This window comes from Chelonoidis abingdonii, chromosome 5, assembly GCF_003597395.2.
Source record: "Chelonoidis abingdonii isolate Lonesome George chromosome 5, CheloAbing_2.0, whole genome shotgun sequence".
Taxonomy (NCBI): domain Eukaryota; kingdom Metazoa; phylum Chordata; order Testudines; family Testudinidae; genus Chelonoidis; species Chelonoidis abingdonii.
The window spans coordinates 39,508,364-39,527,309 of NC_133773.1; positions in this window are offsets into that span (position 1 = coordinate 39,508,364).

Below are 18,946 nucleotides of genomic sequence, written 5' to 3' on the forward strand. Positions count from 1 at the left end.
TAATAGGTGGGAAGTATTGCATCTTATTCTCTGAGGAAGTCTGAAACATTTGTTCCTATCAAATCTTACTTTACAGCCTATCTAGAACTTTGTTGGATTGTCTAGCACAGGTGAGTGCTAGGATTCAGAGGGTTTTTTTGTTTTGAATTTTTTTTAAGGTGTATGTGGGGGAAATAAGGTTAATTGAATGTAAATTCATGGAGGGCACTCTTAGACAAACATTTCCACATGACCATACAGTTGGGCATGTCATCATTTATTCAGTGAAAATTTGCATAACATTTACTTGCGTATGTATTTGTACAAGAAATAATATATGTGTGCTTCATTTTCCATAATACATCATTAATCAGAGGAGATTATAATCCTCAGTGTAATCAATGACAATTTACAGAAGGAATCATAACATGATCTTAATTATGCGTAGCCTTTTCATATATTTAAAACTAGTACTTAGTTTGCCAATGAAAACCTGTCTCTATTAAAAGCTTGTGTTTAAACCACATATTTTTGTACTATTGCTAGTCTTGATATCTCTGACAACAGTTTTGCTGCTGATGTTAGCAAGAGACTAACAGTGGACTGCAAGAGTCTGAAAAATGAGTGAGGAAGTATCTAGAAGAGAGAATTAGGACCTAATCCAAATCCAACTGAAGTAAATGAGACTATTTTTTTTTGTTTGTTTTCAACAGGTTTTGGATCAAATCTTTACAGCATAACTATTTTAGTTGAAAAACAAGTTTTTTGTAAATAAATGGTTGCAAAATCAGAAGCCATAATTATAAATGCATTCCACTTATCAAGGGAGAGTTTAAGATTAAGGACACAGATGGCAAATAAACATAAGCGTTGGTGGCAGGGAACAAAACATGCACTTGGCATGGAACTGCATGTCAGAGTTCTTTATATAACAGCCCAGACGTAACATGTTTTTCCTATGTTCCATGCCCTTCATTTATCTATATTTTGTGCTGAGTTAGGGTGAATTTCACAGTTCCATAGTGCCAGAGTGAGTCTTTTGCCTAATTCTAAAATCAGAGGTTCAAATGTCACTAATTTAATCATTTACAGTATGGCAAAATATTTTAAGCTAAAAACATCCTACCAAATGACCTGACCGAACAAAACGCAAAGCAAAACAAACAAATAAAGCTCTAGCAATAGCTAATAAATTTCTCAAGATAAAAATAGAAATCTTAAACCACTTCTTTTCTCTTTTATTAAGACAGAAAAGAAAAACAAGGCCATTTATTTAGCCAACATACACAGCAAGAATGTCAACATTATCATTCAAATGCATTTGGGACTTCAGTTCCTCTTAGCTCCTGGCTATTGACCTTTCCAAGTGGAATATTTTTCTATAACCAAGTTATGTGGTTATAACTTTTGAAAGTTACAATTTAAATATCTCATTTCAAGCATAGGAAAACTGATAACTTTTTAAAAAAAAACCTATCCTGAGATAATTTAAGACAAAGTCTTAGCAAACACACCATAGGAAGATGCTTAGACTGTTATATTAATTCAGATGGAATATATGGGTCCAAAAGGCAAAAGTGTTAACATAAACCATTTACTGTCCAACATAAAGCAATTTTAAACATGGTTTGGTATACAGAGATGTCAGCCTGCTTAGTACCATGGCAAACATATCCTCTAAACATCCTTTTAATGTTTTTGTTTTTTTTTAAGATACAGAAAAAAAGGAAAAGTAGTTAAAGCATTTGAAATGTAAAGCATTTAATAAGGCTTTTATTTTAATAACATCCCTTGTTCCCTTTAACTGGAGACAGTTTTCAGAAGGAACCTTTCCTCCCCCCCCCCCCCCGGCACACACATATTTTGTTTTATAGTATAATAGATTGCATTAAAGACAGTAATAACTATCCTTATGTAGAAAAGAGAAGTTAGATAGGCTGGAGCTGCTGCTGCTGTTAAAGTCCAATCCTGTTTCTAAGATGTCAAATCACGATGAACAAACAAAAAGGAATTCCACTTGCAACCTCACTACTGGGGAAAGAAACACAGGCAAAACACATGGTCTTATTCGTCAATCTGAGACCTGGTAAACTTGTATCAGCTTCAGGCTATTTAGGGCATGGCATTTAGCTGCATTTCTGGTCACAGACTTTTGGTAGTGTTGGAAAATGTCATTTGGGTCAAGCTAGGCCAGACTTATTAGATAGAAGGAAAAAGATTGATACGGAAGAGAAGAAATAAAGTAAGTAAGGAAAAGAACACATTAGTGTTAAGGGAAAGAACATCCCAGGTGTTTTTCTTCAGTGGCAATGGTAAACATGGCAAGATCATAGAATATCAAGGTTAGAAAGGACCTCAGAAGGTCATCTAACTCTATCCCCTGCTCAAAGCAGGACCAATCCCCAGACAGATTTTTACCCCAGTTCCCTAACTAGCCCCCTCAAGGATTGAGCTCGCAGCTTTGGGTTTAGTAGGCCAATGCTCAACCCACTGAGCTATCCTCCCCTCTAGGTCACGTGGCTCCCTTTCTAGAGCCCAGTCTGGTCAGGACATCTCACAGGATTAGGATGAAGAAAAGCCAGAGTCCCAGGAGACAGTGGTGGAAGCCATGATGGTTAAGGTCACTCCTTTCCTTTTTTAGTCTTCCAGTCAGCTGGCATTGAAGTAGCCTCTGTCTGTTCATCCACCAATTTTCCTCTCGAAGTCTCTTTTTGAGGAATAGCCCATCCCTTCATTGTTTTGTCCATCAATTAGGCCTAATTTTCAACACCTTTTCTGGTTCACTAGTTTCTGATCCCACACTGTTGTTGTTTACCAGACATGATCTTAACAGTCCTTGAGTTACATCACTCACTAGACCTTTTTGTTTGGACTAATTCTGTCTTTTTCACCTTTTCCAATCAACAATATTTATTACAGCTTATTGTGAAACTATGAACTTTCATTTTTTAGAGTTGAGTTTACAATTAGTGTAAATTTGTAGGACTGATTATTACCACTTAGAAAATCACCTGCTCTTACCCCTGTCCCAATGCCACCATCAATAAATGTCTTTCCCAACTTTAACTAAAGAATGTCTTGACTCCAAGCCCTATAGCTAATCTACTGGATAACAGTACCATTTTTTTTTCTGAACCTATATCTCTTTATTTATGACATGAGGAAATATTTACCATATCCCTCCTTCCTTAGAGGTTTTTAAGGTCAGGCTGGGATGATTTAGTTGGGGATTGGTCCTGTTTTGAGCAGGGGGTTGGACTACATGATCTCCTGAGGTCCCTTCCAACCCTGATATTCTATGATTCTATGATGAGAAAGTATACAGAGTTTAAGATATCAACAGCCCGAAGCAGGCTGGCATATAAATATTATCCAGATTAGGAAACTGACATTCAGAAAGGTTGTGTGACGTTGATGGAAAGAACCATGATCAATTGATTTAGGCATAAGCCTAGCAGTTGACAGACCAGGACTGTTGTAAAATCCTGTTTCTGAAAGTCTTGTCATCTTGGGCAAGTCTCAATCTCTCAGTCTTTATTATTCCCATCTGTAATGCTTGCCTTCTTCATCATACTTAATATTTGTAAAGTATTATGTAAGCACAATATTAGGGCCAGTTAATAGCAGAGTGTAGCGGGGCAGTTACCCCACTCCTAGGGAAAAGGGTAGGCTGATTGGAAAGGCAGCCACAGCTGTAGCCACACCCAGTCAGGCCACAGCTAGCCTTGATATAAGGGCTAAGGGAGGAACTGGGTCAGTCTCACTGGAGGGGGAAGGACCTAGCTGCCTAGGAACAGAGGGTACTGGGAGCAGAGCAGTGCTGGGGAAGGGCAAGAGGAGCTGGGGAGCTCCAGCCCAGCAACTCCCCAGGCTGAGGACTTGTTAAATGGCTAAAAAGGTACTGGGGCTGCAGAGGTGCAGCCTGTGGTTAGGCAGAGGCTGCTGGTCCAACCCCCTTGCCAGTGATGAGTGGCCATTACAGACAGCAGTTTGCTCTGGGGAAAGGGGGCTAGATGATAACTGAGAGTAGCCACTGAAGCAAGGTGGGCATAGGGGAAGGGGGTTCTCCTGGGAGAGGAGACCCAGAGTGTTGGGATAATGCAGTAGGCAGAACCCCATGGTGAGGGACACTGGGGCAGGGTCAGCAGGAGGTGCCCTTAGGCTGGAAGTGAGCTAATTCCTGGACTGACCAGCAGGAGGCACTGTGGCAGTGAGTGCTCGATCTGCTACACAGAGATATGAACAGATTTTGTGGAAAAATTCCTGACTAGTTCTAAAAGTGTTTTGTCAGAAAATTCAGAATTGTCAAAACAAAACAAACTATTCACAGAAATGTATCCAATTCAATTGAGTGGCAAAAGTTCGTAGATCCAGGATGGAATTTCTGGACAGACCAACACACCCCAGAATATCCAATGTCCCTGAAACTAGGACATTCATCTGGATGTGGGAGACACAGGTTCTAGACCTTCACTGAACCCAAAACAAACAGATGAGGGCCCTCCACATCCTACGTGGGTATCCTAACTTCTAGGGTATAGTCTCATTCACTTTTTTTCTAGAAAATTTCAAAATCTCAGTTGCATTCTGCAGCAAAATGAAAACAAATTCTGAAATTTCAATTTTTTGCAAGGAACAATACTGGTTTTCTGGCCAGTCCAGCTTAGAACACCTTGTGGATTTTCTGTGTGTCATCAGAAATGGAACATGGAACAGTTTTGGCCCAAATTAAAGGGTGAATTTGACATGAGAACAGGGAGGAGAGAAAGCAATAAATAAATAAATATTTTTAGGTGATACTTGTGATTGGGATGAAGGGCCCTGATGGAAATGTGGATGTTTTTAATAAATTTTAAAAACTTGTTTTTTTATTCAATCTAATGAGCCTTTAGTAATCCAAGCTTCAAGCAGTCATCTGATTCCTTCTTAGATAAATACAACCTTTCTACTCTTCTTTAGCATGTTTTATTGAGAATGCCTGATTATTCCAAAAGTTCTGATAGTAATTTTCAAGTTCTGTCAAAATGCCCTAAGGTAAGGTACTGAACTGGGAAATCAGCTAGCTACTGTACATGGACTTCGCAGATGCCTCAGATATGAGGCTACCAACACTAATCCTATTTTCTCCAAATCATAGGAGATAGACTGTCTTTCCAGAAGGACCTAGTAAAACCTTGTTTATTTTAATAATATGGGGCTTTCATTCATATTCCATGCTTCTATATTTTGAAACATACTTTAAATGGAAAGGGAAGGAAGGAAGAGTCACTTCCTGGCTTGGACTTCTGTGCTGGGCTCTCTTCTGCGGGGTAGCATGTGATTCTTTCCGATTCGAGGTCTTTTCTATTGTTCAGCAGCTACAGTAGGCAGAATTTGTGATTGTCCCAATTTGAATAGGAAAAATTTCCACAATCAAATTCTCAGTTTTTTGTGAGAATCCATAACTGATGAATAGCTGATGACCATGCTATTTTTTTAACATTATAATTAGCCTAAATTAGGGGAAAAAATATCATTTTGAACCACAAAAGTTTTGAAAATGCTGAAGTGAAACACTGACTATTTTGAAAACATTTTGAAAAAATTGCAGTCAAGAAATTCATCAAAATACACATATTGATAAATCTGTATTTCCAATTTAAAATGTTTAATTTAAAAATTCTCAACCAGCTGTTCTTCTAAGCTCCTGAACTCATGCAATACTGGTTAGTCTGATTATTCTAATGGTAGTATGCCACTGAACAAGTAGTTCAAAGACAGCTGTATGTGCATCTTAGAAGAAACAATAACACGTCACAACATTTTGTAGTTATTTCATATTTCTTGTTGGGAACAAATACAAGTGAGCCTCCAAGTAGCTGGGTGGTCACCCGGCTCCAGCCCTGAAAGGATTAAAAGCCAGCCATTGGAGAGGGTTGGGGTGGAGATCCAATCAGAAAAGACTGGGAGGCAGCCAATCAGGGCCAGGCTGGGCCCTATAAAAGGACTGCAGAGCCAGAAGGCAGGAGGTCTTTCTCTAGCCTTGGAGAGAGATGGACCTGGCTGCCTGAAAGAGGAAAAAGGTACTTTGGACAACACAGTCTGGGGAAGGGCAGGAGGACCTGGAGGAGCTCCAGCCTGGCAAACCCTCAGAGGCCTTGCTGTCAGGGCTGGAGGAGGTACTAGGGCTGTAGGGAGGCAGCCAGGGAAGGAAGAGGCAACAGGTCCAACCCCCTGGCCAATAATGAGTGGCCACTTCAGACTGCAGTTTACCCCTGAGGGATGGGTCTAGATGAAGACTGGCAGTAGGTCACTGAGGTGAGGTGAGATTAGGGGACTGGGGTTCCCCAGGAAGGGGAGGACACCAAGTGTGGGGGTAATGCTGCGGGGCAGTACCCGGGAGAAGGGGCACTGCGGGCCAGGAGGGACATGGGGCCTGAAGTACAATGGTGGAGACCAGGAAGCAGGCATGGGTACGGAGACACGAGCCAGCAGGAGGCGCTCCAAGGCTGGAATGAGCTATTTCCTGAACTGACCAGCAGGAGGCGCTGCACCAGTGAGTGCCCCATGGTGCTACACTCCACCTTTCAACGTGGATGAAAATTTACTTTTGTCAGTTTCACAACTTTTCACTGTCCTTTTGATCACCACTTCCTACAAAAGTCATAACCGTTCCTCAAGCAAACTAATTTATGAACAAACACTTTTTTTTCACACTTAACAAGACTGACTGTAGGACAAATTCTTCATTTTTTTTCCATAGTAGTAGGAAACAAGTTCAGAATCACCCTCCAGTGATGTCAAAATAGGTTCAGAGTAGTCTAGATTCTTATCCTGGCAACATTTTTCCCCATCACATTACTGTTTTCCTTTAGAAAGGATGAACATTTTGCAACACCCTTTTGTTTTTACATCCTAGAGAAGATGAAGAATTAATGCTAAACATAAATCTTTTGTGGAGTCTCTTTAAGAAGAGCTGTATAGAAAATGAACTATCCATAATTTTCCTTCAGCAGGTAGCATTCTTTCCTCTGAGTCAACACTGAACCTGCTATTAAGGGGCATTTTACTACTGTAAGTGCTATAATATAGCTTTAACTATACTACAACATTTATTTGTTGCTTGACAACATGTCAGCAATGGATACAGCTGAACCAGTCATAAAAATGAAGACAGGACCAAGCCATGATGAGCAGAGCTTGAGAAAGCATGTGTCAAGATGAGACAGAAAAATAAGTGCTAATGTCTTTAGGTCTCATAGTAATTAAATGACTTTGCTGATGAGCGTCAAGCAAGAGTGTGTTTTAGCACCCACTTTATTCAGCATGATATTCTCTGCCACTCTGACTGATGCCTTTCAACACTGCACTGAAGGAGTAGGCCTGAAGTACAGAACTGATGGGAAACTATTCAATCTGAGGCGACTGCGTGCCATCACCAAGGTAAAGGAAACTGTACTTCAAGACTTTCTCTTTGCCGATGATTGTGCTCTGAATGCTAGTACAGAGCCAGAAATGCAAGCCAGTATGGACAAGTTTTCATCTGCATGCAACAACTTCGGTCTCACCATTAACATCAAGAAGACTGAGGTCATGCACCAGCCAGCTCCTCACGCTCCGTACTCAAAACCGTCCATCACTGTAAATGGACAGAGACTTCAAGCAGTGGACCACCTCACTTACCTGGGCAGTACCCTTTCCCGAGCAGTGTCAATCGATGAAGTAAACTGAAGAATTGCTAAAGCCAGCTCTGCATTTGGCCGATTGCGCTCCAATGTCTGGGAACGTCGAGGGATCAGCCTACCAATGAAGCTGAAGGTCTACCGAGTAGTAGTGCTTCCAACTCTGCTGTATGCCTGCGAGACATGAACTGTCTATTGGAGTCATGCACGAAGGCTCAACCACTTCCACATTTCCTGTCTGCGAAAGCTTCTAAAAATCAGACGGCAGGACAAAGTGCCCAATACTGAAGTCCTTATCAGAGTCAGTCTGCCGACAGTTCACACACTGCTGATGAGAGCCCAGACCAGATGGGCCGGACATGTCATGAGAATGTCAGACGAGCGTATTCCTAAACAGCTCTTCTATGGAGAACTCACACGGGGAAAGCACTCCCATGGAGGACAAAAGAAGCGGTTCAAGGATGCACTGAAGACCTCTCTGAAGTCCCTCAAGATCAACACCGCCACATGGGAGACCCTTGCACTGAACCGTCCAGCATGGCGCAGCCTCATTCGCACAGGCAGTAATACCTCTGAGGCGAGGCGTACTGCTGAGGCTGAAAGAAAGCGTGAGCTGCATAAGTCCAGAGCTGCCCGCACATCATCGACAGTGCCCTCACGTGTCTGCCCAACGTGTGACAGGACGTTCCACGCCCGAATCGGACTGATGAGTCATATTTGGACGCACAGGGCCCGGTCATCGAACGAATGAGTTGTTGAGGTCTTCATCGACAATGATGGATGAACATCAACATCATCAATTAAATATTCCATTCTATTGCCCCAGTGAGCAAAGGTGTTAGGCCTGGGGTCCTGTCTACATTCCAGGTTGGGTAAATTACTTTCTGCTGACTTAATTTATCCTGTAGTTTCAATTTCAATGATAGTCTTCACTTGTTCCATTATTAACAATTGTGTGATGTAATTAGCTATCCTTGTCCAACCCAAAAGTAAGTGCAATTCTGTTGTGGCTGCAGTGACTTTTGTAAGTGTATATATGGTACATATAGTTTGTAAAGTGCTTAGAAATGGAGCATGCTATCTAGAAAAAGTTAGTATTTCTCAGAACAATCAGTTTTTGCACATATAGTATTATTTCCCTTATATTTAATTTATCATTTAAAAAACTGATTTACTCTGATTCTTTTAAAACCTTTTATGATTTAAAACATAGATTTTATGTTTAAAACATAGAACTACTTCCACTAATTCTGGTAATGTATCACTGTCACTTTCCAATACATTTGGCATTTGTGTGATTTCTGCAAAATTCTAACACTTCATTTGGTCTTTTTATCTTTAAGATCAAACTTCAAAATCCAAGATTCTGTAGGTATGTGTATTAAAGATCCCATAACATGTTTCTTAAAAATGCTGAATCCAAATTCTGAGCTGCAAGTAGTCTGATTTGCTCTTCACTGCTGATACAGACATCAGCGAGAGGATTTCCCCATGGCGAGAGAGACCTCAGTGGTACAGAACTAGGTAATTCCTCCTTCGATGCCCTTTCTCTTCACAGCTGATGTAAGGGGATGTAATATAGCCAGCGGAAAGGGGGGTTGGTCATAATTTCAGTGTGCCTCAATCTCCAGCTGCCCTTACAAGCATTGTCCTCTAGGGTAATGTAGAATAGTTCTTAAAGTTTCTCTAAGGTACTTTAGAGGCATAACTTAGTATGCATCTAGGGCTGGAATCAAGAGACTGCAAAAGTGACAAAGTCAACTTTGAATGCCCCAGTTGCCACTCACCCCCAATCCCCATCCTGCAGTTACACTGTGCGCTCCTCAGTCACAGGTGATGATGTGAGCTATCGGTTTTCAACCACCCATAGCCAATTCCCCTCCCCCCCCCCGCACACACACACACTTCAGCTATATACTGTGCTACCCAGTACCCCAGAGATGGCTGCATTTCCGTGGTGCTACATGCATCGAGTTTGTAAAGAGTTTTTGGAACTTTGTGGCTGATTGGTGCTATTTAAATAAAAATAAACCTGAAAGTGCACTCTATTAGATAAACATTTCTATCTGTCCAACTTTAAAGAGCTTTCTTACTGGAAATGATAATGTTCCATGTCATTACAGTTGTGTGAGATGACTGGAGCATATTCAGTTTTTCCAACTACTCCACTATACAAATCATCAGATGCCTCATTCAAAACATGAGAACAGAACTGTTCATCAAGGATGCTCCTCACACATTAGCTCAATACATGGATACTGATTAAGGCTCTGTGTTTGTCATGAAGGTTGTGGAAGTCACAGATTCCGTGACTTTCTGTGACCTCCATGACTTCTCCAGTGGCTGGTGTGGCTGACCCCAGCAGACAGCTCGGGCAGCCCTGGGGCCAGCCATACTGGCTGCTCCTGGAGTGGCTCTCCAGCCAGCCTCTCAGATGCTCCTACAGTGAGCCTGCGGCCGATGTGGCTGATCCCGGAAGTGGTGGGAGCAGCCAGAGCTCAGAGGCTGATCTCAGAGGCAGTGATCGTGGGGCTGCCAGAGCAGGTGCCGCCCCCCTCCCAGGGCTTTCCTCCCCCCACCCCAGTGGCTGTCAGAGTGGCAGCGGGCCTTCCAAGGTTCCTCCCCAGCAGCTGGTGCTGCTGCCCCCTCCCGAGCTCCCTCTCAGGCAGCGGTGCCTGGAGTGGCCACAGACCCCTAGCAATCCTCACGCCACTGGTGCCACAGGCTTCCCCTTCAGAGTGCCCCCCTCACAGCATCCCTCCCCCCTAAGATTCAATCAGGAGTATTTATGGTGTAATTTATGGACAGGTCACAGGCTGTGATTTTTTTTGTTTCTTGCCTGGGACTTGTCCATGGCTTTTACTAAGAGTACCCAGGATTAAACAGTAGCCTTAATAATTTTGCTGTTCAACATTTGAACCTAAACAGTAATAGCTCCTCCCATTCCTCTGACATATGAGGAGGGAACTGAAGCTCTCCAGTACCTCTCTAACATGTAGGGAAGAGAAGAACCGATGGCCCTTGTATTTGGTTTGGGGAAGTATAATCTGCTGCTGCTATCTTTACTGTGCTCCCTTGTAGGGAAGAGAGTAGACCATACAATACCTACCCTAATCTTCCTGGTTCCTGGACACAAACCAGAGAAGATTCTTGTTAACCCAGCCCCTAGCCTCCAGTGAAGGGGAGAAAACCCTTACAACTAAATATGGCAAGATACTCCTGGTAGTTGTTTTGACCCTAGTAGGTACCCCCAGTCCTCCCAAAAAAGATTCTCGCTCATAGCCCATTGAAGTAGATGGAAAGTCACCTACTGACCTCAGTGGGTTTTGGATCAGGTTCATACTAAATAACTGATCCCCTTACCCTGCCTGAAAGCAGAATGCACATCCTTACTGCTTAGCTTTGTTTCATGGTAATACATCCAGAGCCGCTGGTATAATTTATATAGTGGGGGTGCTAAGAGCCATTGAACCAAACTGTGAACCCTGTAGGTAATGGAAACCACATCAAGCTAGGGGGAGCAGCAGCACCACTATTTCCAGCACCTATGACTACAGCCAAAATTCTAATTGTTCACATGGTGACATCCTCTCATCACAATAAATATGCCCTCAGACCACTTCCTGAATTTACAAAAGAGTAGTTGTAAATGTTCACCTTAAGTTAGATTGAGCATTTATCTTCACCTGACCATATCAAAACTTCATTCTCATAAATTCCCTGCATATTTCATGGGAAGGATGGGTGCACAGGATTGTAAAGCAGACCAGAAGCTATCCCACTTCTGTGCTTTATGCTTTTAATGTTTCATGTAGTCTAGTGAATAGCTATTCTATTCAAAGGAGAAAAGACTTTCCAGTAACCTTCAAATGCATTGTGAGCAAGTATTATGGAACCAAAATCCTTCAACAATGATAAATAAATAATGAAAATTGCATGGTACTCTGCCTTGAGAGAGTTCCTGCTAAAAGCATCTCAGGGCAATCTTTGACCTCTTGTTTTCCTCTAGGGAGTTAGGCTTATCTTCTTCGTAGGGACTGTAATACGAAAAAGAAAAAAAAAATTATTTCCTTCAGCATTAGGAAATGTTTTGTGTGTCTACTCTACTCTGAGAATTCCTTGCTTTGTGCAACCCAAGCTTTCTATTACATTCAACCTTATCTTAAGTTTATATTATTCTTTTCTTTAGTTCAGATTGTACTTCTCTTTCATTTTTGGGTAGATTTTATAGATATTAAGAAAATAAGTTGAGACTATTCCCCTTTCAGTAAATGGGAGGGAAACACATTTTTCAGCACTTCTCTAAGCCCACTTTCCTGAGTGGCATATAGAGTTTCTATAGCACATGGATGAGGAGAAAGGACCTTGGGTGGAGTCACCTCCACTTGAGTTTTTCCATAAATTCTTCATGTTCTTATTTGGCAGTCAGCCAGCTATCATGAAAACTTGCTGTAGTGGGAATGCCTCTGAATGGTATGGAAGGACCCTGGGGCAAGTAAGTATAGGTATATTGAATGCCAACTGCCCAGGATGGCAGCAATTTGGAGCTGTACAGGCAGCTAGTTAAAGTATATTTCCTCACCCTAAAACTATTTTTAATCAATACTGTAGCAGGGCCTATCTATGTACAATGGTTAATATGGGCTAGGGACTAACTTTTTGGCTCAGGCTAGGACAGGGCTGTCCATCTCATGCTATGACTGCCATGTTTGGAGTTGTAACTGAGAGGAACTTTGGAAGTTCTCTCTCCTTGAAAGATTGGCTCCAGGTAGGGGTAGAGGTTTCTTTCTGTGCAATCTCTGTAGCCCTTTCAGAGATAGTCTTTTGCTAGTAATAAATTGGGATCACATAGGACAAAGCACTGTATGGCCCGGAGATTAGTAATGCCAGTGGGAATGCTGTGTGAAGTTACTTACAGCTCGGTTGGAATACTAGGGTGACAATATTAATTATCTGGACTTGCAATGGAGAATTAAAATGGGCCACAGTTGTGGGGACTGGGTGTGGGACATCCTCAGTACCGTTCAAAGGTCTATGCCTTTTGAAACATAGTTCCTTTCACACAGGTAAGGCGAAGGAATTTTTGGTTTCAGTAAGATCATATCCTATTTGATAAACATATAGAAGTGCCAAGGGAATTCAAAGCCCATGTTCAGGAATGTAAGACAACAGGAATTTATTCCATATTTAACATTTCCTCACAGACACGCCTTACCGGTTGAAATTTCATTTCAATGCACATGTGGTCAGAGGCCTCTAACCAATTTCGTATGTTGAGTTTTATCTTGGGTTCTTGGATTGAGAGCCAGAGTGGAACCTGGCAAAAGATGGGCAGGGAGAGGAAAAAAACAAAGGAGAAACACTGTAAATAGGTGTAAATTTACAGTTTCTTTTAAAATAAGAAACCATAAGGGGATTCTTAGAAATGAGCAAAAAAAGGTTTTAAATCAGCTTTTTTAGTAGAACTACTTTTTAGGGACAGTGGTGTTCATTGACCTTTACTGATTTCTATTTGTTGTAATACAAATAAATAGATAAATAATATAGTGGTCATCTGTGTGGGTCAGTTTCTTAACATCAATAGTCATTACATTTGGGCTCAGTTATAAGAATAAACACTGGTAATTTAAAACAGCATATATCACTTTAAGGTAATTAAATATTATTCAGAGCCAGCTGTGCCATGCAGGGCTGGCTCCAGGGGTTTTGCTGCCCTAAGCAGCCAAAAAAAAAAAAAAGACGCAATCGCGATCTGCAGCAATTCAGCGGGAGGTCCTTCGCTCTGAGCGGGAGTGAGGGACCCTCCGCTGAATTGCCGCCGAATACTTGAAAGTGCCGCCCCACTCAGGAGTGACCGCCCCAAGCACCTGCTTGATAAGCTGGTGCCTGGAGCTGGCCCTGGTGCCATGGACCTCATGATTTCAAAATCTGTGCTGTGTTAGTTTTTTGAAAGATGTACATGGAGCTTGGGCAACAGACAAATACTTTGTGGTTGATTTCAGCTTTGAAACAATGCCATAAACTATGTAGAGAAGGCCAGCTGCTCCTTTTAAAATCACTGGGTCAGCACTCACAGACCAGCAAACTGGATGTCCGGCTAATGAATCATCACCTACATATAAAAGGAAAATGGAGACAGTAAGACCCCAGGTCTCCTTTAATAAATTCTCCATACCACTGCATTCTGTTTAGTGGAGTAGCAGCCAGGGTTAAACTACAATAAAAGCATGGTTTAGCCACTTGAAAGTCAAGAGAAACATTGAGTTTAAGAGAGTTCATGGTGAGAAAGCAGATGCTGACCTTGGTGCGTGTAAGGCATGGAAAAAAAGAGGTTTGTTTGGTCTTCTATGGAACTTTGATAAAGAAAACATGCACATTTGTGATGAGACTGGGCTGTTTTGGTCTGCATTAGGAAGTGTGATGCTAGCTTTTAAAGATTTTCCTATCCTGGGGGGAGATGAAAGAATGGGTCAGAGTGTTATTCTGCTGCAATTTCTCTGGCATGAATAAGTGCTGTGCTTTTGTTATAGGAAGATCTGCAAAGCCTCAATGTTTTCATGGGGTTCACAACCTACCGGTGGGGTACAGAAAACAACAGCGTTATCGGGATGAATGCTGCTATGTTTAGGGACTGACTTCAGGTAGATCATGGAACTCTGACAGAGAGAAAATGGCCTTGTGCTGGAGAATTTTATTAGAGAGAAATACCAAATTTCCCTTCACAACATAAAACACACAAATAGATTGTAACAGCCCCTTTACCAGACTTTCATGCAAGTTTTACAAATTATAACCTGCAAAAGCAAAATTTTGAAGGATCCGACAAAATTGCTAAAGTTTTCAGAATTACATGTGGATTTGTATGCTTAACATGCACTTGCAATACTGCAATGGCAGGTGGAGTTGTGGTGATTACATGCACAGATTGACAAGTTAGAGGCCAAACTGGTCATTTGTGCATGCATTGGCATGACTGTGTGAAATCAAAGTAATTACTAGACCATGTTAGGCAAACAAATGCACATGTATTTACACATATGCAATTCTGAAAATCAGAGTAACTGATTTTTGTGGACATCAGGTGGCTTCTTTATTTGTTAAGTGCAATCTGCACAACTGTCAGAGGGTAGTGCAATGTTTTACAGACTAGAATTAACTCTTCATAAAGTATGTTGCTGAAAGCCATCCTGAACATATGTGCCCCACTTCTATAGTAACTTCCCATCCAAGACTGTAAAAATAAATGTATTACCAACATAATATAGTGTGATGAAGTTCCTCCTCTACCTTGGTGGGTCCTGCGCTTATTGGCAGATTTGCTCACCTCAGTGATCTTCCCCACAGTCTGAGTCAACTCCTCCTGTGTCTGATCAGGAGTTGGGAGGTTTGGGGGGAACCTGGGCCCGCCCTCTACTCCGGGTTCTAGCCCAGGGCCCTGTTGGATACAGCTCAACGCCCTGGGCCGCTTCACATGCCTTCTCACAAACCACTTTCTTTATCCATCACCACAGGACCTTCCTCCTGATTCTGTACCGCTTGACTCCTGTAGTCCTCACAGCAGCACCCTCCTCAACTCCAGCTCCTTGCCCTCTTGCCCCGGCACCTCAACACGTAATTCCTTCTACCTTGGTTCCCTTCCCCCCTCCACCCTTACTGGAGTGAGCTCCTTTTTCATAACCCCGGTTGAACCTATTAGTACCTGCCTGATTGGCGCAGGTGTTCGTAATCAGCACTGTCTGCCTATACATTGTGGTCTAGCAGGTTCCTGATACTAGTGCTCAGCCCCTGCTCTGGTCACTCAGGAACAGAAAACTCCTCATTCCATGTGACCAGTATATTTGTCCTCTACCAGACTCCTGTACCCCGCTGGTTTGGGTCTGTCACAATAGTTGGCCTCATAACTTTGCAGTGATGAATAGTTACATTTTAAAAAGTGAAAGTTTCCCAAGACATTCTTCATTTTTAAAGAGATTTTTTTTCATTAGAATCTTGTCAAAATTTTTCAAGTCAGCTCTTGTGATTCTATTTAATAGATGAAGGGAGACCCAGAATGGAAGAGACTTGTCCAATATCACAGACCTAAATCTGCAAGAGAGATGGGAACAAAACTCAACTGCTGTGCTTTAACAGTAGCATCTCTCCTTCTTGAAGGTTGAAGAAGTTAATCACCTACCAGGGCTAACACATAAAAAGTTTAATCTGAATTGCAGATTGGCAGCATTAGTGAGGACTTATGGATTCAAACATTAAGATAATCAAGACCACAGATACAAAATAAAGAGTTTGGTGATAAAACTCTAGAGGGGTAGCTCTGAGCAAAAATAGTCAGTGAATTTAGCATTTTTCCCTTCCCAGATTATTAATCAGCAGTCTATAATTTTCTTGAATGTCAAATTATTCTTGGTCTGTTGATTCTTCACAAACAATTCATTGTGAGTATGATAACTGAGCTAACACTCTCCATTGAGTAGATGCAAGTCATAATCATTGTGATGAATCTGCAAAGCAGGGGACAACTCCTTCCCTGCCTGCTGCCTTGCCCTGCTCATCCTCTTCCTCGGCTCAGAAAGGGGAATGGTCCTGTACCAGGATTTGGTTGGGTTTACAACCTATTTATGGGTAAGGGAGAATCACTGAATTTTGTTAAAATAAAGAGGTTGGTGGGAACATGAGTTCTGAGATTGAAAATTGGACAAACTGGGGTCACAAAAGTCCCAAAACAGAATATGAAAAAACACACAAGTTTCTCTGGCATTTAGCTATATAACAAGTTGCTTAAGTCAGCTTCACAAACAATAATGCCATAGTAGCCATCTATCCTCTGAATTAACTGTACAGATGAATTGAATAGAAATGAGATTCCATTAGATTGCAAGATATTACTGAAATATTATTATTGAATAATGCTCCTGACATCCAAATGTACAATAGAATTTGATATTGTTGCTGTTTCTAATAGTAGATATGAAGTAGATATTGGCACAAAATATTTTGTCCTATTTGATCTTGTGTCCAAGTTTCTATTTAAATTATAGCTTTAACACATAACATTGATCTAACTTTACAACATCTATAAAAGTGTAATGCTAGAGGTGACTTATAATTACGATCTATTAAATGCATAAGAAAATCGGAGAAATTTAATTAAGTGAAGTAACAATAATTACCATTGACTGCTTTTACTATGTCTATTTTTAGAGTGAATATACTGCTTATGAGATGTTCTAGATTGGCTGCAGTGGAATTCTGGTGTGTGAAATCCTCTTTATCTATGGAAGATGATATCTTGCTGATTATACAAGCTTCTCTAATTCACCCTATCTCATCAACATACCTTATTCTGGAGGGTTCACCTTTGGAACTGAGGCCTGGTCTACACTACGCATTTAAATCGATTTAATGGCAGTTAAATCGATTTAACGCTGTACCCGTCCACACTACAACGCTCTTTATTTCGATATAAAGGGCTCTTTAAATTGATTTCTGTACTTCCACCCCGACGAGAGAGGGAGAGCGCTAAATTCGATTAATTAACAGTTTCGGATTACGGTTAGTGTGGACGGAAACGACTGTTATTGGTCTCCGGGCGTGTATACCAGAGTGCAACACTGACTGCTTCTGGACAGCAATCGAACGTCGAATCTGCATTGCAACGCAGGTAAAACAGGAAAAGCCCTGCGAGAACTTTTTGAATTACATTTCTTGGTCTGCCCAGACGGTGGAGCTTGCGATCAGCGAAGTTGGCGATGCGGCAGTCTCAAATCCAATTTAAGAGCTCCAGCAGTGAGCCGTACGGGAGTACTAGATCCGATCGCTGATATGGGAGACAAATCTGTTGTTATCAGAGCTCCGTTACAGAACCGAAAATGCCAAAGCATTTTTGAAAAAAAATCTGCAAGGATTCACAGCGCTGCGTGACAAGCGTACGGGAAAGCAGAGACTCAAAGCGTGGCGGAGCGCTCGATGGATGAGAGGGAGGTAGATGGCTGGGACTCCAGCTATCCACAGTCCACAGCGTCTCTGAACAAATATTTTATTTCTGGACTGAGCTGCCCACTGTCTGTAGGTTCAAACACATGCGTCTGACGTGAGTTCAGGGAAACAGCTCCTCAGGTTTCTTTCCCCCCCCCCACGACATGGACAAAGGTGAAAGAAATCATTCCTAATTGACTACATTTTCAATGTTCACCCTATGTGTACTGAATGCTGCTGGTAGATGCGATTGCTAACAAGCAGTGTAATGAGCTTGTATCGTCTCCTTCTCCCCCTCTTGTAGACTGTCCCCGTTGTATGGGTGTGAGCTGTCCTTTTCTAGTTGTGTTACATAGTAGGAACTGCTCCTACTTTCGTATCCGCTAATCCCGTCTTTACCTTATGTATAGTTAAGAACAATCTGCTGAGCATTTACACAGGCATTTCAAGATTGTCTGTCCGCTATTACCTCCCACTTAACTCAAAGGTGATATTTAAATGCAGACAGAGACGGCTACAACCGTTCAAACTTCTCACACATTATAGTTCATCGTATCTCCATTATCACGACTCTTGCCAACTGATGGGTGCTCTCTCTGCCTTCCACGATCAGCGCCTTTTGGTTCTCTCCTATGCGTACACACAGTAATATATGTTTCGGATTCTTGTGTGCGTGTCTGTCATAGCCCCGCGAGTCGCTCCTGCCTCCAGGACGCTGCTCTCCCCCCTTCGCCATTTTAATAATGTTCTTCAGTCCTATATACACATAAGTACTCGTGAATATCTTCCGTAGGCGTAAAACCATTACCTGATAATAACTTAGGGTCTGAACATAGCACTCTTATCGTCGAGAGATATGGGGATGTGTGCGGTGATACTCCTTGGGTCTGCGCAACGTGGTGTAAGGGTAGATCTGAGAGATAGTTTGGATTAGGTTACTGGGGTGTACGCGGCATTTACGAAATAGGAGATAGTGTGGGCTTAGGTGGGACTTTGACGAAGTCGTCTGCTGCAAGGATGAGGCAAACCCTCCCTCTTGATTAACTATTACATGGTCAGCTCGGATATGCAGCTGTGTTCTGGAGATATCCAGTCTGTTTCTATGACTAAATTTATCTCACACTCTGCGCCGGAATAGGTATTCTTAGTGCCAAGATCAGTGTATCATCTTCAGTCCTCGAACAAATATGGACGCCGTCCTTGATGTTTCCTCTTCCTGTCCATTTTCCCCCTTGTATTCCCAAAGTTACTCGTGGTTGTACTTATCTAACCTGTCGGAGTCCAAGTAGGTAATTCATATATTCCTCCCATACTAAGCTGTTCAAAAAGTTATG